Consider the following 22721-nt stretch of genomic DNA (forward strand, 5'->3'; position numbering starts at 1 on the left):
TTAGTTGTACTTGACAGTAGCATGCATTTATACAATTTGATAGATCAAGACCAATTTATTTTCCCAACAAATCCATTATTAGTTTCCATTAACCAAAGAACAGTCTGAGGTAAGGAGAATTAAAATCACTTGCTAGCACCCATATAACAGTTTGGTACATAGTTTGTGCTGGAGCCAGTCTCCTGACCCCCAGTATGGTGCTCTTTCCACTTCTCTGTTGGAACTCTGGCTCCTGTTACCATTTTGATTTTGAAAAGAGTATGGAGAAAGCCAGCCATCTTTGCTTTTTTACTCCTGTTTCTTGTACACTCTGCTCTAATTCTTTGATTTTAAAGCATGAGTACTTGATTTTCAAATAAATTATATCCCAGCCTAGGATATTTTCATCTTAAAAATATGTCCAATATGTCTATGGGATTCCTTATGACTACTTCTATAATTCACAACTCAGTACAGCTTCACCAAAAACAAACTTTGCTCTGTGGTACAGCAATGTCATTATGAGTTGTCTCTTATCTCTTGCCTAGTAAAATGTGTCCAAGTGCTCAAGTTGTAGCAGAGATATATTTATACTGGCAGTACACATTCCCATATTTTCCAGATGGTTAGATACAGATCAGGTCTGGAGAGCACTTTCCAAAAATATTTTGCTTTAAGAGGATATTATATATAGGAGATAAAAACAAGAAGACCCCAGAATTTCAGGGCTTCCTGTTTTATATCACTAGTTGCTTCAGGTCTGGAATAATAACTTTGAGTCTAGACACTAGTAATTTAGTACATGGATGGAAAAATCACCGAAGGGTCTACGAATAAGAAGGTGGAATTTATAGCAGGCTCTTGTTCTTATCCCCAGGCTGTAACTTCTTATAAGACTAGCACTGTCTAAATATTTTCAAAGACATCAGACATTTCAGGCAGGGTCACATTTATACTAATCTCTACTAGGCCACTCTCATGACAATCAAGCTGTGACTGGCTTTACCAGGAATCGTCCCACCTCCACCCACACCTAGCTGATGGCACCAGGGCAGGTGGAGTACCCTCACCTGAGGTCCAGCTCTACCCAGAACTCAGGCTTTTGAGAGACATTTATCTAACAGAGGTTTATCCCAGCTGTGGTTAATGGGAAGCAGAATACGCAACTCCAAAATGACATACACCACTTCAACAAAAGGGTTAATTTTTAATTTTCTTTTTTATCGTTTAGTTGCAGATGGACACAATATCTTTATTTTATTTATTTATTTATTTTTATGTGGTGCTAAGGATAAAAACCCAGTGCCTCATGCATGCTAGGCAAGCACTCTACCACTGAGCTAAAAGGGTTATTTTGAGTTGAAAGCAATTGAGAAAAAGCAGATACAAGAAAATCTCTCTGCACTCCTTCATTTGCCTAAAAGCAGGACATAAATTTGTAAAGGTGTCCCCCACTTCTATCTATCAGGAAGGGCAGAAGCGATCACTGAAGAACTCTATATCCTATTAGCCTAGAGGTGGTACCAGAGACACCTACATAGGCACACCTCCCCCTCCAGCCCTCACATTCATTAGTTTCCCCCATATGTTTATGTTCCCACAGGTTGCCACCTCTAGAATTTTGAAGTCCTTTTCCTTTGTTGTGCCACTTCTTTTAAAAGTTACTATCCCCTTGTGAATATACAAATCCAAGTTCTCGCCACTTCTTTCAGATACTCATCTCTAAGTAATCCCACGTGTATTCACAATGCACATGCTAACAAACTTCTGTTTTTCTCTTATTAAGCTAAATTTTGTCAGTCTAAATTGCAGGACTCCAACCAACAAGGTCTTCTAAGATTTGTGGTTATTTGAATTCATGAACATTAAGAAAAACAAGGAATGCAGGACTTGAGGCAGGGTTGTTTCTTTAAATCCCAAGGTGACAGGAGCTGACAGGAGGGTCACAAGCTAACTATAACACCATATATGGTGAACCCATATGGTTGATAACACCATATTTCCCAGCAAGCTGCTGGAAGCAGAGGACTACTGGTCAACTTTTATAATTCATTAGGCTCAGAGGAGTAACAACGCTTCCTTACCTATCTCCGCCTTTTGCTAGACCATCCACATCACATTCATGACATGCCACAAAAGTCGCTCCACATGGATTCTTAATAATCAGATTTTGAGCCCAGAATTATCCCTTTCCTTTGTGAGGAGGAGGATATTAACAAAAGTTGAGATCAGCTGTCCCATCCACAAATTAAGCCAATGGTTCTTAACTTGGCTACACCTTGGAGTCACCTGAAGAATTATGGAAAAATACTAAAGTGGCATTTTTCTGATTTAGTTTGTTTAGAATGAGGCCAGTTGATTTCACTAGTCTAGGGTGAGGCATGGGCTTCACACATTATTCAAACATGCAAAGGACTAAGAATCGCTGGGTTCTAGTTGGAGAGCACATGGATTACCCCTAGGAAAACGTTGACATTCTTAAGTTTCTGCCCCTGTCAGAGGTTAATTTACAATATTAATATGTGCATTTCCTTGGGAATGGCAATCAACCCTAGCCAGAAATTATTAGAGGAAACCTTGCTCTATTCACTTATTTATATTTTGAAATTTTAAATTCAGTCCCAAAGCATTAACCACCTTCTGATCAAGAAAATACAGCCTCCACACTATTGATAGCATGCTGAGGTTAGTTGCCTGGCTCTTATTCTATCTGTTATGCTTGTCTTGGGACATTTTGTGCTTCTAATTTGTAGTCCTACTTTTATCTATAATTTATTTCAGTGGTACTTATCATTACCAATTCCATACAGTCCAACAACAAAAAATTGCTTAAATTCTAAAACATCCAAGCCAAGAAGGAAGCATCTTTTATTCTGTTCCCTCCTGGAGTAAGAATTAGATTGCAGGAGAAACTGTGAAGAATTTCCAATTTGATTCTCCAGATTCATGTACAGAGACATCCAAGCAGAGAGTTGGAAGGGGTTGGTGGGGGGAGTAGAAGAAAGGGAATATAGAACTGAAGAATCAGAGCCCCTTCCTTAGGGGAAGCATTTTCAGTTACGTTATATAGTTTATGGTACTAGATCCCTGGCTGGAACACTAATAGGGAGGACTCTCCATGGGGGACTATCCTGGCTTCTTGCAGATCTTCCCTGAGGGATTCCAGTAAAATGAATTTCAGTAAAACAAGCAGTGACTGTGACCTCTCGTGTGGGCTGCCTCCTCAGGAAGGCATTGTTTCATCTCATGTTACCCCTTAAGGCATGTATCACAACCCAGTTTACAGATGAGGAGACTGAGCTTCTAAGAGGCAAATCACTCAGACTCCACCAAGATCAAGCTCAGGGCCAAATCTTCCAAGTTCAGTTTCTTTTCCTTGCCCTGACACATGATTAAGATGCTGTTTGTTTGTTTTGTTTGTTTGTTTTCTGTTGAAGGCAAAAACTTTATTCATAATAAAAGTAAATTTAAATCCCTGCTCTAAGATGGGAGCAGGTTGACCCAGCATTCTGGACTAGGTTTCCAGGGGGTAGCTGAGTTCCCCGAGTGACTGTCACCTGGCTAAGCTGACTGAGCTTGTTCATTAGCCAAGTAAAAACGTTGCAATGTTTGTTCTCAGATGCGATCAATATAGACTTTCTCCTCTGGGTTCAGTTCAAATCTCTTATCCTCAGATTTAGACCTCTTCCAGCCAGTCTAGGCAACATCTAAGTGTCTCTTCAATAATTGATCCTTTTTTCTGAATTCTTCCTCCACTGGTCTGCAATAACTCCTGCTTCTGAAGCTCCAGGCAAGATCCTGGCAGTGCCCTCTTGTCCTGGAAGAGGTAGGAAGTGAAGCACCCAGAAACCACTCTGGACACAGGAACTCACACAAGAGATTTTATTAAACCAATAGGTAGAGTGTCTGCCCACAGGGTGGGTGAGAGAGAGAGAGAGAGAGAGAGAGAGAGAGAGAGAGAGAGAGAGAATGAATGGCAGTGGAGCTATTCTTAAGTAGTGGAATTTTGCAGACTAATATAGTGGATCACTGACTGACTAGGAAGTTCATAGGCCAACAATCTGGGTTGTAAAATGGTATGGGGTGGGGCAGAATACTGGCGGCAACAAAATAGCAGATCTGATGCCAATATTCCTCCCTCCTTGTTTTATAGATACCGGGGGTGGGACAATGGTCTTTCTTCTGTAGCTTCTTCTTGCTGGTTAGGGGCAAAGAGTCTCATTTTTATTTAAAAAAAGGGAGGGGTTTGGGAGGGCTTTAAATGGGAGCAGTTTTTGGAGCTGGAGGTGTCAATAGTGAATCGCAGATCTCAGCTTTTGGTGTCAGGGGCTGGTAGTCTTGAAAGAGAAGCGGTTGATTGACAGATTGATTGGTGAACTTGTATATCTGATCTTGTAGGATCTTCTGTATTCAATTTAGCAGGCATGGTCCTGTTTAGGAAGATCTGTAGACCTTAAAATGACCAAAAATTTCTGACTCTGGCAGTTTCTCTTGATGGTTATCAAGCACTTCTGCCTAAGAATCGCTTTTGTGGCCTCCAATCTTACTTATCCTTGGGGCTAACACAAGTGTAGGTCTTAAGTACAAATAAAGGAACTTTATTGATTTTCCTTTTAAACACAGTATGGCTGAATTTTGGTTATAACTGTTTTTTCTAAGTGTTCAAGACCAAGCTGGTCAAAGCTTATTCCTATCTGCTGTTAAGGGTCAGCTGAGTTCCCACAGGGGTTACCCATGGAGAACTTGAGAGTAGCTTCTTAGCTCCTTTATTTGCTAGGTAGGGTCTCCTTGATGAGGTGGCTTCCTTTGGAAGCATCAGGGATGTCTACCTTTTCTAATGACCCTCCTCTTTGAAGCAGGTGCACTGATTGGCTTTTCACCCTCTAGTGGTCTCATCAATCTCCCTGATCAGGAGGTCATGTGGCCCAGGGTTGCAAAGCTCCTTAGAGGAGCTCTGGGTTCAGGCCGACTCAGACGGCAAGAGCCAAATACTGGTTTTCTTGACCCTTTTGTGTTACACTGGCCCTTGATCTTAAACATCCAGCAAGTCAGTCTCACCAGTCATAAGGTAAGAGTACTGGGCTTTAACTCTAATGTTTATGACTTTATAATCACTTATCCCCTTTTATTTAATTGGGGTCTATATTATCTGACCTATAGGTGATGGCTTATTATCTCAAATTAATTTAGGTTGTTTGTTCTTAAAGTCTTAGCACTTACTTAGACACTCATGTATTTCATCACATAAGCACTTTCTACCCAGAAACATTTTTTCCTTCTACTAAATATATTTCCATACCTAGAATCTTTTATTTTCTCTTTCCTATCAGTTGTTCACACTTTGAAACAGCCCTTATGAAATTACTGAATTTATATAAATTACCCCATTTTAATAAGGTTAAATATTTTGAAACACAGTTGAAACTTTTGGATCCTTTTGTATAGAGAATTGTATCTGTTAGGACTTAACTCTTAGTAACCTTGTTTTTAGCGATGACACAAAACAATTTTAAACCCTTTTTATTTACCAATCTGTGAAAACACCAATAATGTTTAAGCATGTTACCCCATGGAATTCAAGGAGTTAGCATTTTAACTTTGTAATTAATCAGATGTCTCTAACAAACACATTTGAGCAATCCCATGCATGTCAAATCTACTGATTTTATTGTAAAAACCAATATATCAGACAAGTGTGTTGAATAGAATCTGCTGTCTCTTTCCTGTGGAAGAAAAATCCTAGAAATGATTGATATTAGACATTTTACAGATATCAACATTTTATTAATTTGACCACCTAGAGACTTGTACATTATACATTTTACCTTCATTTGTTTACCCAATTTAAATTGAACCTTTTTAAATCACATGCATTAAGGGTATATGGATCCATTTTTTTTAATTTTAATTTTATGAGCACTCATTATTTGTGTCACTTTTGATTGTGACTACCTAGAGAGTCTTATACTTTAAGTATTTGGATGCACATACATAGACAATGTGATACACACATAACACAAAAGCAAAGACCTTGTAGATGAATCTCCATTGCAATGTTATAGATGTTTAAAAAAAAAACTTTAGAGTTGAATAAAAAATAGAACTGATCAGAAAAACATTAGCCTGGGTATGTAGGATCAAAATTGTGAGCTCAAAAAATATAGCATTTAAGAAAAACAAAACAAAACAAGAGTCCTAAGAGAAAAAAATGATAATGGCCATTAATTACAGCATGAGAGAGTAAGAAAGAGAAAATCAGAGTGAGGGTGTGAGAGGGGGAGAGAGAGAGAAAGAGAGAGAGAGAGAGAGAGAGAGAGAGAGAGAGAGAGAGAGAGAGAGAGAGAGCTCTGTCTTACAGCCCAGGAGTAGTTTTAAATGGACACTTTTTTTTCCCTTCAGTCTCAGGTTGGTCCCTCACTGAGCCTGTGCAGTCTACATTCCAATATTGGCTCCAGCTAGGCTAGGCAGGGGAAATTGCCTAGAGCTTTTTAACCCTTTTTCCTGGTAATCAGGTCAGGTTTGGATGCAGAAAATTGTGAAACATTGTCTCCCACCACTTTTGATGAATGGGGCTGCTATATCATACTCCTTATTGTGACGTGCCACTGGCTATTGAACTGGTTAGGTTATGGTGGTGGTTTGTTAACCAAGTCAAAGTCAGAGGTGGAAGAGGGATTAAGACAGGGAGAAGAGAAGAAGCCAAAAGGAGGTGTTCAGGTTTGCAGGAAGAGCAAAGATTGGGTTTAGTGCACAAGAAAGAGAATGCTTGAAGATAAGGAATCTCTTTCCATCTACCCGCTTGCTCATAGAAGTTATATGCCATTCTAAAGGATAAGTTTTGGTGGTTTTAGGCTGGGAGTGAGGTAAAGGGGTTTAAGATTATCTAGTAGACACCCCAGGGGTGAATCTGCCAGAATGGAGGACCCAGATCCCATGGTAGAGACTGATACAGCCAAGTCAGTATCCAAGGTGTCTGGAGGTCACAAACTAGTTGGTTGGAGACGAGAAGGCAGCACCCGACCATCAGTGTGTGCTGGGTAAAAGCCAAGAGAGTTGAGGACCTGACATCAGGATTTTCAAGAGAGAGCGAAGAGGAGCCTCAACCCTGAGAGAGAATCTCCACCATAAAGATCGGGGACCCACCCATCAAATAAGGTGAACTAAGGAGGTTAGCCATAACTGTAAAAGTTGTGGCTGGGGGAACCCTCACTCCTCAACTGCCTTGAGGGCACTGGACGATTAACAGTCACGTCTCAGGTCAGCAGAGAAGTGTTTAAGCCGACCTAGGGAAAAACTCACCAATCTGAAGTCGGTGTCTGGATGTGGAGGAAAGCACCCGGGCAAATGAAAGGTGAGACTACCACCTCAGGGTCTGGGGCAACAAATGGGATTCCACTCACCTCAGTGGCAGTAGAAGAGCCCATCCAAGTCACAACACCAATGAAAGCACCCAGAAACCACTCTGGACGCAGGAACTCACACAAGAGATTTTATTAAGTGGACATACAGAGTGTCTGCCCACAGGGTGAGAGAGAGAGAGAGAGAAAATGAGGGAGAGAGGAGAGAGAGAGAGAGAGAGAGAGAGAGAGAGAGAGAGAGAGAGAGAGAGAGAGAGAGAGAGAGAATGGCAGTGGAGCTATTCTTAAGTAGTAGAATTTCACGGGCTAATAACAATGGACCAATGACTGACTAGGAAGTTCGTGGACTAACAATCTGGGTTATAAAATGATGTGGGGAGTGCAGAATACTGGTGGCAGCAAAATGGCAGATCTGATACCAATAGGAAGTACACCTCCTTCCCTACCACACAGCCTCTCTCAGATGTTAGACTGAGAGGAGAGTGCCTTGTTGGGGTCGCTCAGCCACAGGAGCCTTCACAGAAGTCACAGTATCAGTGGCGAGTGCCAATCATTGTACAATGTGGAGCAGGTTGATAGTGGAAATCAAGGAAGTAGAAGATGCCAACACATCGCCATCATCTGGTCCACGAGCTTACAATCAATGAGGGCACGAGGCAGAGTAGAGACCAATAGGTTCTCACTCCGATTCTGAACGCCACCCCCAGAGAGGTTGATGCAGTGTCTGGAATGGGACTCAGTCATCAGGACTTTTTAAAAGATACCAGGTGTTTCTAACATGAAGTCAGCATTCAGAGTCACTGAACCATACAAATACGACCAGAGCTAAAGATGGTACTGCTGCATTGCTGCCTAAAGAGAGCACTAAATTGGTTAGGGAAGTTGGAGGAAGGTAGAATTTAAACCGCAGTGAGTCAGTGTAAGTCAAGTGGGCAACACTTGGGGAAAAGGAGCTCTGAGGATGTCCAGAAGGAGGATGTGGCCTGTGCAAGGCTCACATGGGGCATAGAGACTTGTATGCTGTGTGCAGTCGACCTATCCTTTGGACAGAGAATACATACATCTGGGTGTATGGCAGCCCTGAGACTTCATGCTTGCAGATGTAATAAACTGACTCAAGAGAGTCAGTTATTGTGAGCTATTTATTCCAAATGAGTCCTTATCATTTTTTTTATTATAAGATTTTTTCCTAGAGTAGCAACTATGGTAACCATCCCTCCATTGTTCAAGTTACAGTCGTTGAGGGCATCATGTTCCCACCTTCTTCCTCATCTTTTTGTTCAAAGTTGTCAAGTATATAAGCTCAACTTTGGGTTGGAATTCAGTGTCCTTGACTTCTTACCTGATCCTCTCTGTGGCTTTTGTCCCACAGCTTAGCAGAGCCTCCTGGTAAGTGAGACTGAACCAGGCATAGTGGGAGTATCACAGGCCAAGGGTACAAACCTGCAAAGCCTCAGACCAAAGTAGGCCTTCCAGACCTGGACCTCCTGCCCTAGCCCCACCTCAGCCTTCTAGTTTGTATCAGTCCAATGTTAAACTCAAGGAAATGCTTTCCTAGGAAGAGGGGAGAGAATGGGATTTCCGCTATAGATCTAGGGTGGGGCTGACCAAGTCATCCGCTCATTATCTTCCTCTCCCCTAAGTATCCCCAGCCATGTAAAACAGGAAAGAGAACTATGCTCAAGCATCCTGAGAGAGAAGGGGTACTGAGGTCCTGTCCAGGAACAAGAGAAGTTCAGCCCCTCCCATCTAAAGAAAAGTTCCACCTGTGAAACCAAGATCCATTAAGTGTCCTGGACCCTTGCCCCTCACATCCAAATGCCCTCCCAGGTGTGGAACCCAGGTCATGGAGATGGGGCAGACATGAGGCTGTGGTCTCTTTATGCAGGGCCACCAATGTGAATAACTCATGCTCTGACCTTAGGGACAATACCACTGAGTGGCTTACCCAGACAAATTGTACATAGAAACACATCTGAGGCCCCTGTTTGGGGGAGCTTTCCTGCATATAGGTGGTAAGCACTTTGTTTCTGTCATCTGTGATTTCTAATAACCTGGAAGCCAGAGTTTCCCACACAGGATTTTCAAGTCAGCCTATGGCTGTCCATAGACATCGGGTTGAACATTTCTGTTGTTTTGTTTTGTAACCCTACTGCCTAAGCTTAGGATATAACACATGAAAAGAGCTTAATAAATATTGAATGCAAAAGTAAATGCCTGCCTTTCTCAACAGTATCCAAGATTCTAAAGCTGCAGGACTTGACCACTTTGTTGTGACTAACGGTCTGCATATTTAAAAGTTTAGTCTTTCTTCAGCCTCTCCAATTCCAAACCTTTTTGCACTCATCCTAAGACCTATGTTGTAAGCCTCTCATTGTGTACCAATGAGACTTTGGACCTTAGTGAAGTCATTTAGAGAAACTTGTTCCTGGTCCCACACAAAACATTGGTCCTCTATCAGTTTGCATAAGAAATACAAATGGATAAATATTAGTGAAACTATGTCCTTGGTACTGAGGTAGGGGTTTAGGATAAAGGGAGAGAAATACTGAATCTTGAAACATCCACAAGCCACTGAGATGCAGCACACAGTTGTAAATCTTGAGCGACAGACCCTTGGCACATGCCCTTGCATGCCTTGATACATGCCCTTGTAAAATGAGGAAAACATGCAAGCATGGGAAAACTGGCACAAATCGTGCAGCTGTGCTCTGGCTCCACCTCCAGTCCAGACCCTGATACAGCCCTTCTGTAAATGCTGGATCCCTGCCACAGGCGGGACTTCTCAATCTCAAGAGAGCCCACATTCTCTCTTGAATGTGGATCCACTTTCCTAAATAAACATCTGTCTACTTACGCCTTTGGCGTCTGCTGAAATTCTTTTCCATTACATATGTCAAGAACCCCACTGGTTCTGGGTCCAGTTCTCCCTTCTCTCTGAAAACTGCTCAGACCCTTCTCTGGAGACATCTTTTCTCCCATGACAGTTCCAGTTCAGTACTTTTGAGTTCTTTGGAGAAGTAAATCTATAAAACGTAAATGAGTCTCTATCAGAGAGGTGAGAAGTTCTGATCCAGTACCACTGACTCAGAGATACTAGAGCAATTCTCTGAAATTTTTCTGAAGTTTTTCTACGCACTGCAAAATCAATAGAACTGTGTGTTCTCTTTGCATGAAACAGAAAGCTCTGACCCTCCAAAGAGGCAGGGTCATTTCTGAAGTAGAAATAAATAATCTCTTACCCACTTCTTCCTAATATTCCAGGTAGGGATCAGGAAGCCAGTCTTCACTGAGTCTATTATACACTTGGCATTTCTCTTTACCTGTGTAGGGGAGGGAAAATCTTTCTTCTACCCAGTTTAGGTTCTTGGCTGAGCCTCAGTAACAAAAGACAGATCAACAGGGAAAAAAAAAAAAAAAAAACAGAAAAATTTACTTAATTTAAGTTTAACCTGATGTGAGAACCTTCAAAAGAAATGAAGAATTGGTTTTTAAACCAGATGCAGTGGTGCACGTCTGTAATCCCAGCAACTCAGGAGGCTGAGGCAGAAGGATTGTAAATTCAAAGCCAGCCTCAGCAACTTAGCAAGGCCCTAAACAACTCAGTGAGACCCTGTCTCTAGATAAGATATAAAAAAGGGCGGAGGATGTGGTTCAGTGCTTAAGTGTCCCCTGGATTCAAACTCTGGGACAAAAAACAAAAATTAAAAATTAGTTTTAAACCCGAGCTTTTTATTTTTTGGTACTGAGGATTAAACCCAGGGATACTTTTATCACTGAACCATATCCCCAGTCCTTTTTCATTTTATTTTATATAGAGATAGGGTCTCACTGAGTTGCTTAGGACTTTCCTAAGTTGCTAAGACTGGCTTTGAAACTGCAATCCTCCTGCCTCAGCCTCCCAAGTTGCTGGGATTACAGGTGTGCACCACCAAGCCTGGCTCCGTTTTATTTTTTATTTTGAGACAATCTCTCTAAGTTGCCAAAGGTCTTGCTAAGTTGCTAAAGCTAGCTTTGAACTTGCAATCCTCCTGTGCTACCATGCCTGGCCTGAACATTTTTATACTAGGTTTGATGAAGAATGGAAAGTTTTGGGAAAATGTGAGAACGAAAGGATATGAACAAAGAGTTGTAACAGGAAACTGAGCAAGGCAATGTCCAGTCACCTTTGTGGATAAGGACATTCCTTTCCTCGAAGTACGGGGAGGGCAACTCTCACACGAGGGTCTGCTGTTTCTCAAATTCCTTCCACTTAAAATGTTCAGTAAGCCAAAGTGTTTCTCAGGAAACATGCCCTGCACCCCACCACGCACAGTTCAGCATTTAGCTCCCAGACCAAATTAACCTGGTTTTTCTTTTAGTTCCTTCTGATTTTTCCAAAGCATAAAAATCCCAAATAGATAATACATGTTGATGAATTCCTTGGGTCCTTTGAGGCCTTAAAATAAAAGAGCACCAATTTCCTGATAGACAGTTTATATACAAAATAGCAAAACCAGAGGCTATCAATCAATAGCCCACCAAATAGACTTGTATTCGTCAACAAAACCTCTCCAAAAGACAATTAAGATGAGGTCAGACAAGTTACACAAACCTTTAAGAAGTAAATTGGGGAAAGCAGAACAACACCAGCTCCCATTAGTTACGTTCCAAATGAATAATCTCTTCACTGAGACCCACTAGGTTCCAGGACCACAGCTCCAGGCCTGGAGTGGGGGACATTTACAAAGCAATTTTAAACCCACATGGAAAGTGCTGTTAAAGAGGTGTGTGCAAGGGCTACAAGAAGCCCAAAGAGAGAGACTCGTGGATCTCAAGGGAGCTGGGAAGGCGCATGGCAGGGGTGACATCTGTGCTGAGCGCTGGAAGGCATCACAGGCAGCAGGCAAGAAACAGAGGGCGGACAAGACAGCAGGGAAACAGCTTGCTCTGGGAGAGGTGAGCACTGTGCTCTTCCAGGAACAGGATGCTCTGAGCAGCTGGAGGAGGGAGCAGGGGTGAGGCCTTCAGAAGTTTGGAATGCATCCTATAGACAATAGGGAGGAAACTGTGGGGGCTTGAAGACAACTTGTAAATCAAGATATGGTAACTACAAAAATATCTGGCAGAAGTGTGGAGGATGAATTCAAGAGGGAAGAAGGTGGTGAGGAAACAGCAGGCTTAGCTCTCTCCTGCCTTCCTCCAGAAGGCATGCAAATCATCCTACAGGTGTCATGCTGTCACCAAGAAGCAGCCCTGAAGCACTCTGGGGAAGTCAGCTCCTACCTGTGAAATATACATTTAGACACCCACATGTGGGACAACTGATGTGACTGTCCTCTTTCCATCACAGCAGATTCTTGTGCATCAGTCAAACAAGCTGCGATAGCTCTGTTGGAAAATATGCTGTATTGAGACCTCTAGTTTCTCAGTACCCTGAAGTTCTAACATCACCCTTGATTGTTTTAAAGCAACAATTTCTGTAGCAACTATACTTCATATTTTCTGAAAAGGTGTGAATTTGTTAACTCCTCCCAATGACAAAAAAAAATAGCTAACAGCATTTGTATCTGGTCCTATAACCTATAGCAACAGAGTCAGGGTTCAATTTTTGAAGCTCTGAGTACCAAGTACACTTTGGCCTATGAGGAGACAGAGTGACCAGAACTGTTACCCTGAAATCAATTTTAGTAGAGCTAGAATCCTGCTCCTCACTCCCTTCTGGGGCTACGAAATTGTGTTCTTATTCCCTCCCTCCCTTCCATCCTTCCAGTTAGAATTACTGAATCGATGGGCAATTTCTCTTTCCTTCCTAAAGAGAGATCAATTACCCCAAAGGCATTTTGAACCCTTGCCTATTTTAAAGGGCATTTCCCTGAAAGCCAAAATAGACCCATCTTGCCTTTCGGCTCAACTCCTATAGGGAAAAAAAAAAAAAAAAAAAAGTGATTCCAAACCAAGCCTTTGTGGAGGAGGACTGCATGCTGGGTTTTTAACTTGTGGAAACTAATCATCTGTCTGGAAAACAAGAGGTGATTCCTATGCACAATGAGAACACAAAGAGAGCAGGGTGTTCCCCAGTCTCCTGGTACTGAGGCACCTCTGGGCTGAGGGCCAGCTCCTCCATGGAGCCATCAGCCTGCTGTCCTCTATGGTTTTCTTCCCTTCCTCACTCACATCTACTGACAGCGTCTGTCATGGTTGCTAGTGCATAGTCTAAGGATAACAGATATTAAATGAGGACACACTACATACTGGGCACCATGATAGCAGCTTCAGAAAGGTGTGATACCACGACTTCCTCAACAACCCATTTTACAGATGGAAAGGATTATGATCCCCATTTTATATGTGCAAATTGAAACTCAGAAGGTTCAATCAACTTGCTGTTCAGGAAGAGTCCGTAGCAATTTGAACCCAGACCTATGACCTCAAGCCCACGCTCTAGCTATTCACCATGTCATTTCCAAAGGGTAGAACTGGGCTAAGTAAGGGCTCCAGCTCTTGAACTAATTCTCCGTTGTCCAAGTGTGTGTGCTCTGGTTCATTTGGGAAAATCATATCTTAAAGCAAATGACCATACGCCAAATTCAAATTTCCATTTGTCCTTCACTATAAAATCAGAGAAAAAATATCTTTAGGGAAGAAATCCCCTGGAAGACCAACATGAAAACTAAGTAGTACAACAGCTACAGCTTCTAGAGCCATGTATGCTCCATACACCAGCAGCATCCTCATCACCAGGGAGCTTTTTAAAACCACAGACTCTCAGATTCTGCTCTACTGAATCAGAAGCCATATTTTAATAAGATCAAGGCAATTCATATGTGCATTACAGTTTAAGAAGAACTGCCCTTTTTTAAGCCTTAATAAAATTTCTCCCAATTCCCATGTTGTCTTAGGAGCTCATCTCCTTGCCTACATTCCGATATCTCTGTGTAGGTTTCCATGACTGCATCCTTGCCTGTTTGTACCTTACAAGATGCCATGCCTCTAGTCAGTCCCCCTGAATAAGATTGACAGAATGCATTTTCACAGCCAAGCTCAAAACCACAAGCTAACTACAATGCACTTGAGTAGACTGGTTTCCACAAATTGAATCAATAATATAAACGAGCTGTCCTAAACCTTACATGCACATGAGACTCGGGCAAATTTTAGAAAATACCAATGCCCAGGTACTACCCAAATCCAATAGAGTCAAATCCTACTGTACCACAGGCGTGAGAGCCTGACCAGACCTGTCAGTCACAGTGCCCTGGGCGTATTTAATAAGGGCTTACTGAATCAATCGATTAAATTTGAAGCAGGTAGGTGTGGAGGAGAGCCATGTGAAGACCTACAGAAGGGCAAATGAGAAAAAAGCCCACTTGAAACACTTGCCAGACCCAAGAACAAAAGGCCAGTTCCTGACAGTGTTAGTCAAGTACAAACTTCCTGGGCCCTTTCTCTCCTCTTGCCTGCTGCTGCTGCTGCCCTGGAGGTCAGACTGAGGCTGGGAAATGGGGAGGAGTAGCCTGAGGCAAACCACCAGGCTCCAGAGGATCTTGGCAAGGGAAGAACGACTTGAAATGGGATGAAAGTGCCAGTCCTTACACTGGGCCACATGGTGATCACAGATGGCAGGGTTTTTATTACTTAAAAACGGCCTTAAACATCACGAAACATAATGGAACCGGGAAAAGGGGAAGAACTAGGTCCACCAATGGAATTTTAAAAATATGTTCTGACTGCACCAGGGGGAGCCAACAACTCCGTCATCGTGATTGTTTCGCTGGTGGTTGGTGCAAGAACTACAGGAGCAAGAACTACAACTGCATCAGAACCTCCTCCCTCCCTGGGGGCTCAGGCAAGCCTGGAAAACAGAGCAGAACTGAGTAACCGCTTAGCAAGCTTCTTCCCAGTTTCTCGGATGACTTCCGAAGCAGTGACTGGGGTTGGCAACTCAACCTCTCTGAGCCTTGGTTTCCTGTTGAGAGTAATCAGGTCACTGAATGGGGTATATGTTAATTTCCTATATCTGCCGTAACAAATGATCTCAAGTGTGATGGTTAGAAGCAACCAAAATCTGTTCTCCCACAGTTCTGGAGTCCAGGAGTCCAAAGTCAGTTCCAATGGACGGAAGTCAAGGCAAGATAGCGCCATGCTCCCTCCAAAGGCTGCCTGGGTGATCAGGTCCCAAAGAAGCTCAGCTTCCTCCTAACCTAGTCAAAAGTTTTGCCTTCTGCCACACCCAGGACAAATGGCATTCAAATCCTTTACTTGCTATAGCTATTTTCAAATTTTGTTCAAACATCCTGTAATCATATCCTAAAAAAAAAAAAAAAAAAAGTCTCCTTTTGGAGGCTTCCAGGAAAACATGAAAGAAAGGAACTCCACTCACTGGGTTCTCATTCACTTCTACTCCAGTATTGTTTTGCAAGTAAAACATGGAATTTCTTTTCTGGGAGGGGAAGAACCAGAGTCACAGTAAAAGAACACCATTTACCCATAGTTATTTGAACAAAATATATTCCATGTTTTTATAGTTATGTCACAATAGAGTCCACTGTTATGTATAACTAAAAAGAATTGATTAAAAAAAGAAAAGCTCTACAACAAAAAAAATACATTAAAAAAAATAATAATAAAAAGAGCACCAAACAGCGGTCAGAGTCTAACTGCAGGAAGTGCTCCATGAGCACCTATCTCCAGCAGAACCACATCCAGTCATGTACTATGCAATGTCAGGGTGGAAGAGCCAAAAGGCTATTCCCAGCCTTCTCTATCACATTAGTGTATTCAGGCAGTTCTTACTATGGGTCCTTGTACAGGAGGTGCAAGTGGTATTTGGGACTGCAAGAAGCAGGGTCTACGACTGGTAAAGAATCAGAGTGAAGTCAGCATTTTGAAGAACTGCCCTGTCTACCCCTGCAAAGCTTCTTCTGTGCAGAAACTCCTCCTGAGTGTCTGCATAAGCCTGTGTTAACTTGTCACCAGGCTGCTTGGGAAGTGTAAGGCTGCAGTCTGTCATGATTCCCTGAGACCTAGCAAGGTCAGAACATAGGCAAGGTCAGGACATAGGCACCAGCGAGTGTCCCATAGCAGGTCTCGGGTGGGAGAAGACAAAGAAGAAAGAAATGGGATCAGAATGGAGCTATAAAGTAAGGGTTAGCTCCTCATAGGCCACTTCTCCCCAAACTAGGGGACAGACGGGGAGAGAAAATGGACAGCCTGGAATGCAATGATATTCACATTTTAGGGATTCATGCATCAGAACCAGAATGGGAAACTGAATTTCCTTGACAGTTTTACATGGGGTAGCCCTGAGGAAAGCCGAAAGCTTTAGATAACTCCAGAAGCTCTTGTCTTAGACATCTGGAGATCAGTGGGCTTTGCAGTCTGTGCTTATTTTAAAATTAGTGGCTGTCACCATGCTACATGCTAAAAATGTCTATCTCTACTTCTCCATTTTATAGACCTGGAAATATTGAAGTTATAAGGGTGTCTCCACCTCTGCCACCCACTCAGTGTCAATTCAAAGGTGAAGTCGTTATAATTAGTCCTTTTCAAATGATCTTGATTTTCTTATGTCATTTTTCCAAATTCAGGGATACAAAATCTGTCAAAGAGAAACTTGCCTCTCTCAAAAAAAAAAAAAAAAAAATGCCAGTTAATTATATCTTTAAGTTCAGCAAATCTTGGTTGCTTTCCTTTTCCTCAAATAAAAAAAAGAAAAATCGTTCCTTCCTTTCCTTGGCTGTAGAGCAGACAGCTACTTGTCCTGGATTTTCCACTTGATCCTGAACCTTCAGATCTCCCGATTGACCCCCCAACAAAAAAGGGAACCCTTTACTTTATTTAATTTTGTACAGCTTCAGCCCAACACTGAAGTAACCTGACTTCCACACACAACCCAAAGTGTCTTTAAAATTAACAGTATAAAAATATCTAAGCTGACTGGGCCAGGCAATGGCTTTCACCTCAGGCCTGATACTCCTTTATAGTAACAACAAAGTCCTGCTCCAGAGGGGACCCTCACTCCTCTGCAGAATGGTCCCATATCCTCCTATTCTCCACATCAGGTTTATTTTTTTGTTTTTTTTGTTTTTGTTTTTGTTTTTTTTTAGGTGAAATCAACGACAACTAACATTATAGCATTTTCAGGTCAGTTCAGAATAATAACCCCCGACTGGCCACTTTGGGATTTTGATGCAGATACTTTAGGTAGAAGACAAGGCCAGGCTAGCATTTCAGCCCAACTTCTGATCATAAATGACAGAAAGAATTCAATTTTCATTCCAAAGCTGACTAAACAACTGCTTACAGAGTACTTTTGGGAAGGATTCTAGGGCTACAAACTGGATCACTGGCAAAGAACACCATGACCAGTTAGCAAGGACCTGGCAACACCCAGAGTCATTCATATATTTGCCAATCCCATTCAAAAGGGAGCCACCTTAAAGCTAACATCACCTGCTAAAGTGTATAGTGGCCTGATGTGCCGAGTTCTAGATGCTAGTCCAGATCTGTTGTTGGTCTCCTGTGATTTCAGACACTATGTCTGCTTTGCTTCCTCCTGCAGAAGAACATGGTATTGACTGAACGCCCTCTCCAGGATACTTGAGGATAAATAGGTTACTTTGAGAGCACATGGGGGGTGCTGGGGTTGTGGCTCAGTGGTAGAGCACTTGCCTAACTAACATGTGTGAGACACTGGGTTTGATTCTCAGCACTACATATAAATAAATGAATCAAATAAAGGTCAGTCAACAACTAAAAATATATTTAAAAAAAAAGCACATAGGGGTCCTTGAAGAAAAGCACTATATAAATTCTAGGCAATAGCATAGATATTGTCTGTATTGCATATCTGGAGAAACAAGTCCCTTAGGCTATTCAATTTCTTTGACTGGATTTCAGTCCCTATGAGTAATAAATAAATTGCTATGATAGGAGGCTGAGACATGTTGACCAATAAGAATTCTTTATAGACTTACTATACAACTGAAGAACTTGACATTCTCTGTTAACATCACTGTTGATCTCTGGCATGCTGATGAAGAGAACACAGGACCGGTGGGTATGATTTTCTGGAACATAGGCAGGAAGGAGACGGTCTCTTACTTGCATGTGTGACACTGGTGGAGCCACTGGACCATTGTCCCTATGGTCACCACCACTGTTCTCCAGTCCTATACTCGAGGAGTAGTGTCAACAGGCTCACCAGACATATAAACCCATGTCTCAGCATTAGACTCAAATCAGCAGATAAAAGAATGCTGTAGCTGGCACCCTGGACAGGAAGCAAATACCTACATTAGCCAAAACCTACACACACACACACACACACACACACACACGCACACACATTGTATACATATGTATGCCATTTGTAAATAAATAATATGTTGACATAAAAAGCATGTATAAAATTCATATACAAACACACAGCTGGCCCTTTGACCACGTCAGGAGTCCCAAAGCTGGGTTGGGAGAACATAGGATTTGGCATTACCCAGATTAGGTTCCTGATAAAATAACAGTTTAAATCAATTGAAATATTATTTAAGCCTTTGCTTAGCACTTCAGCATGAGTAGTGTCCAAAAAAGCGGGACTGTTATGTAAATTCCACTAAAAATCCTGAGAAAACTCACTGACCTCTGACTTCAAAGAATTGTAGTAGAGGTTCTTCTAGCCCCATTCTTTCTCCTTCTGGAAAGCTCTCCTGGGCTTTGTTTTCAAATGACAATCAAAGCCCTTTCTAATTGTTTCAGCATTTAAATTTTTAAAAAATCTTTAAAGATTAAAAAAATTTGTTTTAAGTAGTTTCATATTTGATTTTTCATTTGCTATGTTCACAGGTGTGTCATAAAGGCTACAACTCAGAACAGCCAGGTGGATGAATGACACAAGTCCAGGCGTGGGGACAGTCCCTAGGTTCTCTCTGAACACCCTCCCAGCACCTCAATGTGTTCATTCATTCAGAAGCTCCCGATTTTGAAAAATATTTCCCCATGATGTCCCAAGGATCTTTTACCCAACCACACAATCCCACATGGATACAGATATGGGGCCGCATGGATCCCAGCACACATGCTGATGGGCTGACTCACACCACAGGCAGAAGGAGCCAGCCCTGGACCTTTATCACCATATTACAAACACAGAATCTGCCTCTGTGAGAGTTGATGGCCAAGCCCAGCTGGCTTGGGCTTATTTTGCCCTAGAGATAAATTTTAAGGACTTCAACTCTTTTCCTGTCCCCTGAGGAAATCCTGGGATGGCTTTGCCAAAAAGACCTGCCACCAGCATTTGTTTATATCTACCTCTGGGAGTTATAGCCTGAAAAGGAAGAGCTATGTTCTTGGTCAATTTCCCTTTTAAAACTCAAATAAATCTGGTCTAAACTCATTATAATAGCAAGATTTCAACTGGCAAAATAAATGACTACTATTGTTTTTTTTTTTTTAAGTTTATTTTACTGTCCAATTATTTTCTTAAAAAAGTTTAATGACGATAAAATAAAACAAATTTTTAGTACCGTAAAAACCTTCTGACACGTACATGACATATTATTACTACGTACAACTTCGAAAACAAATGCTTTCAGCTCCAAGTAAAGTGACGTTCAACATCCTGACTGTAGGTAAGTTATAGGACATTTTCTGGATGGTCAATGTTTTCCTTGGCTGGAAGAAAATCATATAATTGAAAAATATAAATAAGACCTTCTATGAGTTGAGAATAATAAAAACACTATCTGAAATTCAGTCATCTGAATCTTGGAAAGTTTATAGTGGTTTCAACAGTTCAACAAGCAAAATGAAATCCTGTGAGTGTTCAAACTTCAGTCTTCCAGGAGAGGTCCTGTAGGTTCACAGTTGGTCTATCAAAAATAAAAGCTACTTCCTATTTTGGTAGAACTTGGCAGATGGTTCACATACCGTTTTTCACCAGCTTATGGGCTCCATTCTCATCAAAGATTAAAGGTGCATGGAACTCTCCAGGTATTACGGGAAGATGAGTTTTCCCCGCTAAAAAATGCAGACAGCCAGAATGGGAAGGACAACCCTACTACTGCAAGGCATGCTTTGATGTCCCTTCATCATTGCTGGGTCTTCAATGGCCAATGGCCACTTTATAGATGAAAATGGCTCCCGCCTTCCAGCAATTCCTCGCTTGAAGGATGCCAGTGATGTACCAATCCAGTGTGAAAGCTCTCCTCAGATCTCCTACGCTGGAGAAGGAATACAGTTGATTTTTGAAGAAGGATTAAAAACAGCGTGTGTCTGCAGAACTTCCTAAAGCTTCTGTGTTGCCAGTCACTTGGGCTGAGGCTCAACCCAGCTGCCTATTCAACCTCTGCCATCTTTCTTAGCTCCCATCTCTCCAAGAACTAGTGGATGCTCCTTTCCACTGAGTCTTCCATAAAGGCATCCCCATCTCTCATCAACATCTGAAAAAGGCATGGAGTAATCTGTCACTTCCTCTTGGTGTGAACATGTTGCTCAACTTCATAACTCTCCCAGGTACACTTTACGTTTCAAGCCTACCTCTAATATTAAACAAAAGGAAGCCTTTTCCATTTTAATGCGATATGAGGCACTGGAAGGAGTTGAAGTATTGGGAGGGCTCAGAAAAAGAGCCAAAGCAGTTTCCTAGGAACCAATAAGGTGTTTTGTGTCTAAGAAATGTTTATCAGGGGCCGGAGTTGTGGCTCAGTGGTGGAGCGCTTGCCTGGCCTGTGTGGGGCCCTGGGTTCAATACTCAGCACCACATATAAAAAAAAGAAAAAGAAAAAAAAAAGATCCATTGACAACAAATATATATATACATATATATATAGATATCACATATATATACATATAACATATATATATATGAAATATTTATCAGTGTACACATTCTAACTCTGACCCAAAGTTGCATGGTACCCATTTTCCAATGGTATCCAAAAAGAACAATGTGCAGTCATGCCAGTTTCCAAGATTACTGACTTCAGTTTTTCTGTACTTCAAATTTGCCTTTGTGTGAATTCTTCTTTAGGAATTCTTGATGTTGTAAATGCACACTTGTTGTGTGTGGAGTATGGCGTATGCGTATGTACATGTGCGTACATATGGGCATGGAGATGTGGAATTTTCCAAGGTGTAAATTAAGCTAACATATGCTGGGAGTAATAATCACTCGCAGGTGAAGAACAGAGAGGTAAGGAAGATGAAGTGGCATGTTCAAGACTCGAGAATAAATGCCTATGAAATCATAGACAAGTCACCAATCCACAGCTCCCAAAGCACTGCTTGGGTCCCACCCTTCTGGCCCCTGTAGTTTAAGCTCAATGTTCCTCAGAATCTCAAAAATACTCCTCAGTCTTTTTTACAGAGTCACAGTTGGGGTCAGTTACTGTTTTATTTGATGGTTACTATTATATTAGAAAATGACTAGGTTATTGAATTATCTTACTCTCCAGCAGTCTCCAAAGAGGTATCAAGGAATACATTCAGATCTCTTGAGTTCTAGGTTGGGCCCCTTTCAACCCTTTCACTTAACCCAGACCCCGCAATGATGACTTTTTCATGTGTCAACTTGGCTGGGCCATAGTCCTCATACTCAGTCAACCATTAATCTAAGTGTTGCTATGAAGATATTTTGCAGATGTAACTGAAGTTGACTTTAAGTAAAAGAGATTCTCCTGAAAAATTTGGAATGGACCTGATTGATCAGCTTTCTGATGTTTAAAAAAGGAGCTAAAACTTTAAAAATGCTTTGTATGCATTGAACCATGCCTGTGAGTCCAGCCTGCTCTTGACCTAATCCTGATCACTTGTCCTATGGATTTCAAAAGCCCTTAGCCAGCAGCAATTACATAGGTAAATTTTTTATAACAAATAAATGGATGGATGGATGGATAAACACAGGCATATATTGATAAATACAGATATAGAGATATGCTGACATACATATACAAAAATATATAGATATGGATCTCCTACTGGCTCTTCTTCTCTGGGTGAACTCTGGCTAATGCAGATTTTGGTACCAGGGATTGAGTTTCCAATCTATGCAGATGGTTAAACCCACTTAATACAGCCAGAACTCGCTAAACTTCACAAGTGTGAAACATGAAACAAATCATCATGTGAGAGTAAAGGAGAAGAAAATAATAATATCATTGTCCTCCCCTGGACTTTGAAGCAAGGTTAGGTGTGATTTATATAAAGACTGACTGATGTTATAAAGAGCTCGCTATTTTTTCTAAGTCTTCAACTCCTAAGATCATAGGGTACCTAACACCAGAAATAAAATTCTTCCCTCATTAAAATGCTAATGAACTACCAGGCTTGGTGGCACAAGCCTGTAATCCCAGTGACCCTGGAGACCCAGGCAGGAGGATTGTTAAATTGGAGGCTAGCCTTGCAACT

At 41.6% G+C, this 22721-nt stretch overlaps 1 long non-coding RNA gene across 2 annotated transcripts in view; it reads right to left on the reverse strand.

Annotated features, from left to right (window-relative positions):
- Positions 1 to 22721, reverse strand: part of LOC306664136 — a 186320-nt gene that overhangs the window by 161788 nt on the left and 1811 nt on the right. For both annotated transcript variants that reach the window (XR_013764655.1, XR_013764656.1), the window contains exon 2: positions 18296 to 18591. This is a non-coding gene — a long non-coding RNA (uncharacterized lncRNA). The remainder of the gene's footprint in view (positions 1 to 18295; positions 18592 to 22721) is intronic.

Source organism: Sciurus vulgaris (assembly GCF_902686455.1).
Source record: "Sciurus vulgaris genome assembly, chromosome: 6".
Classification (NCBI taxonomy): domain Eukaryota; kingdom Metazoa; phylum Chordata; class Mammalia; order Rodentia; family Sciuridae; genus Sciurus; species Sciurus vulgaris.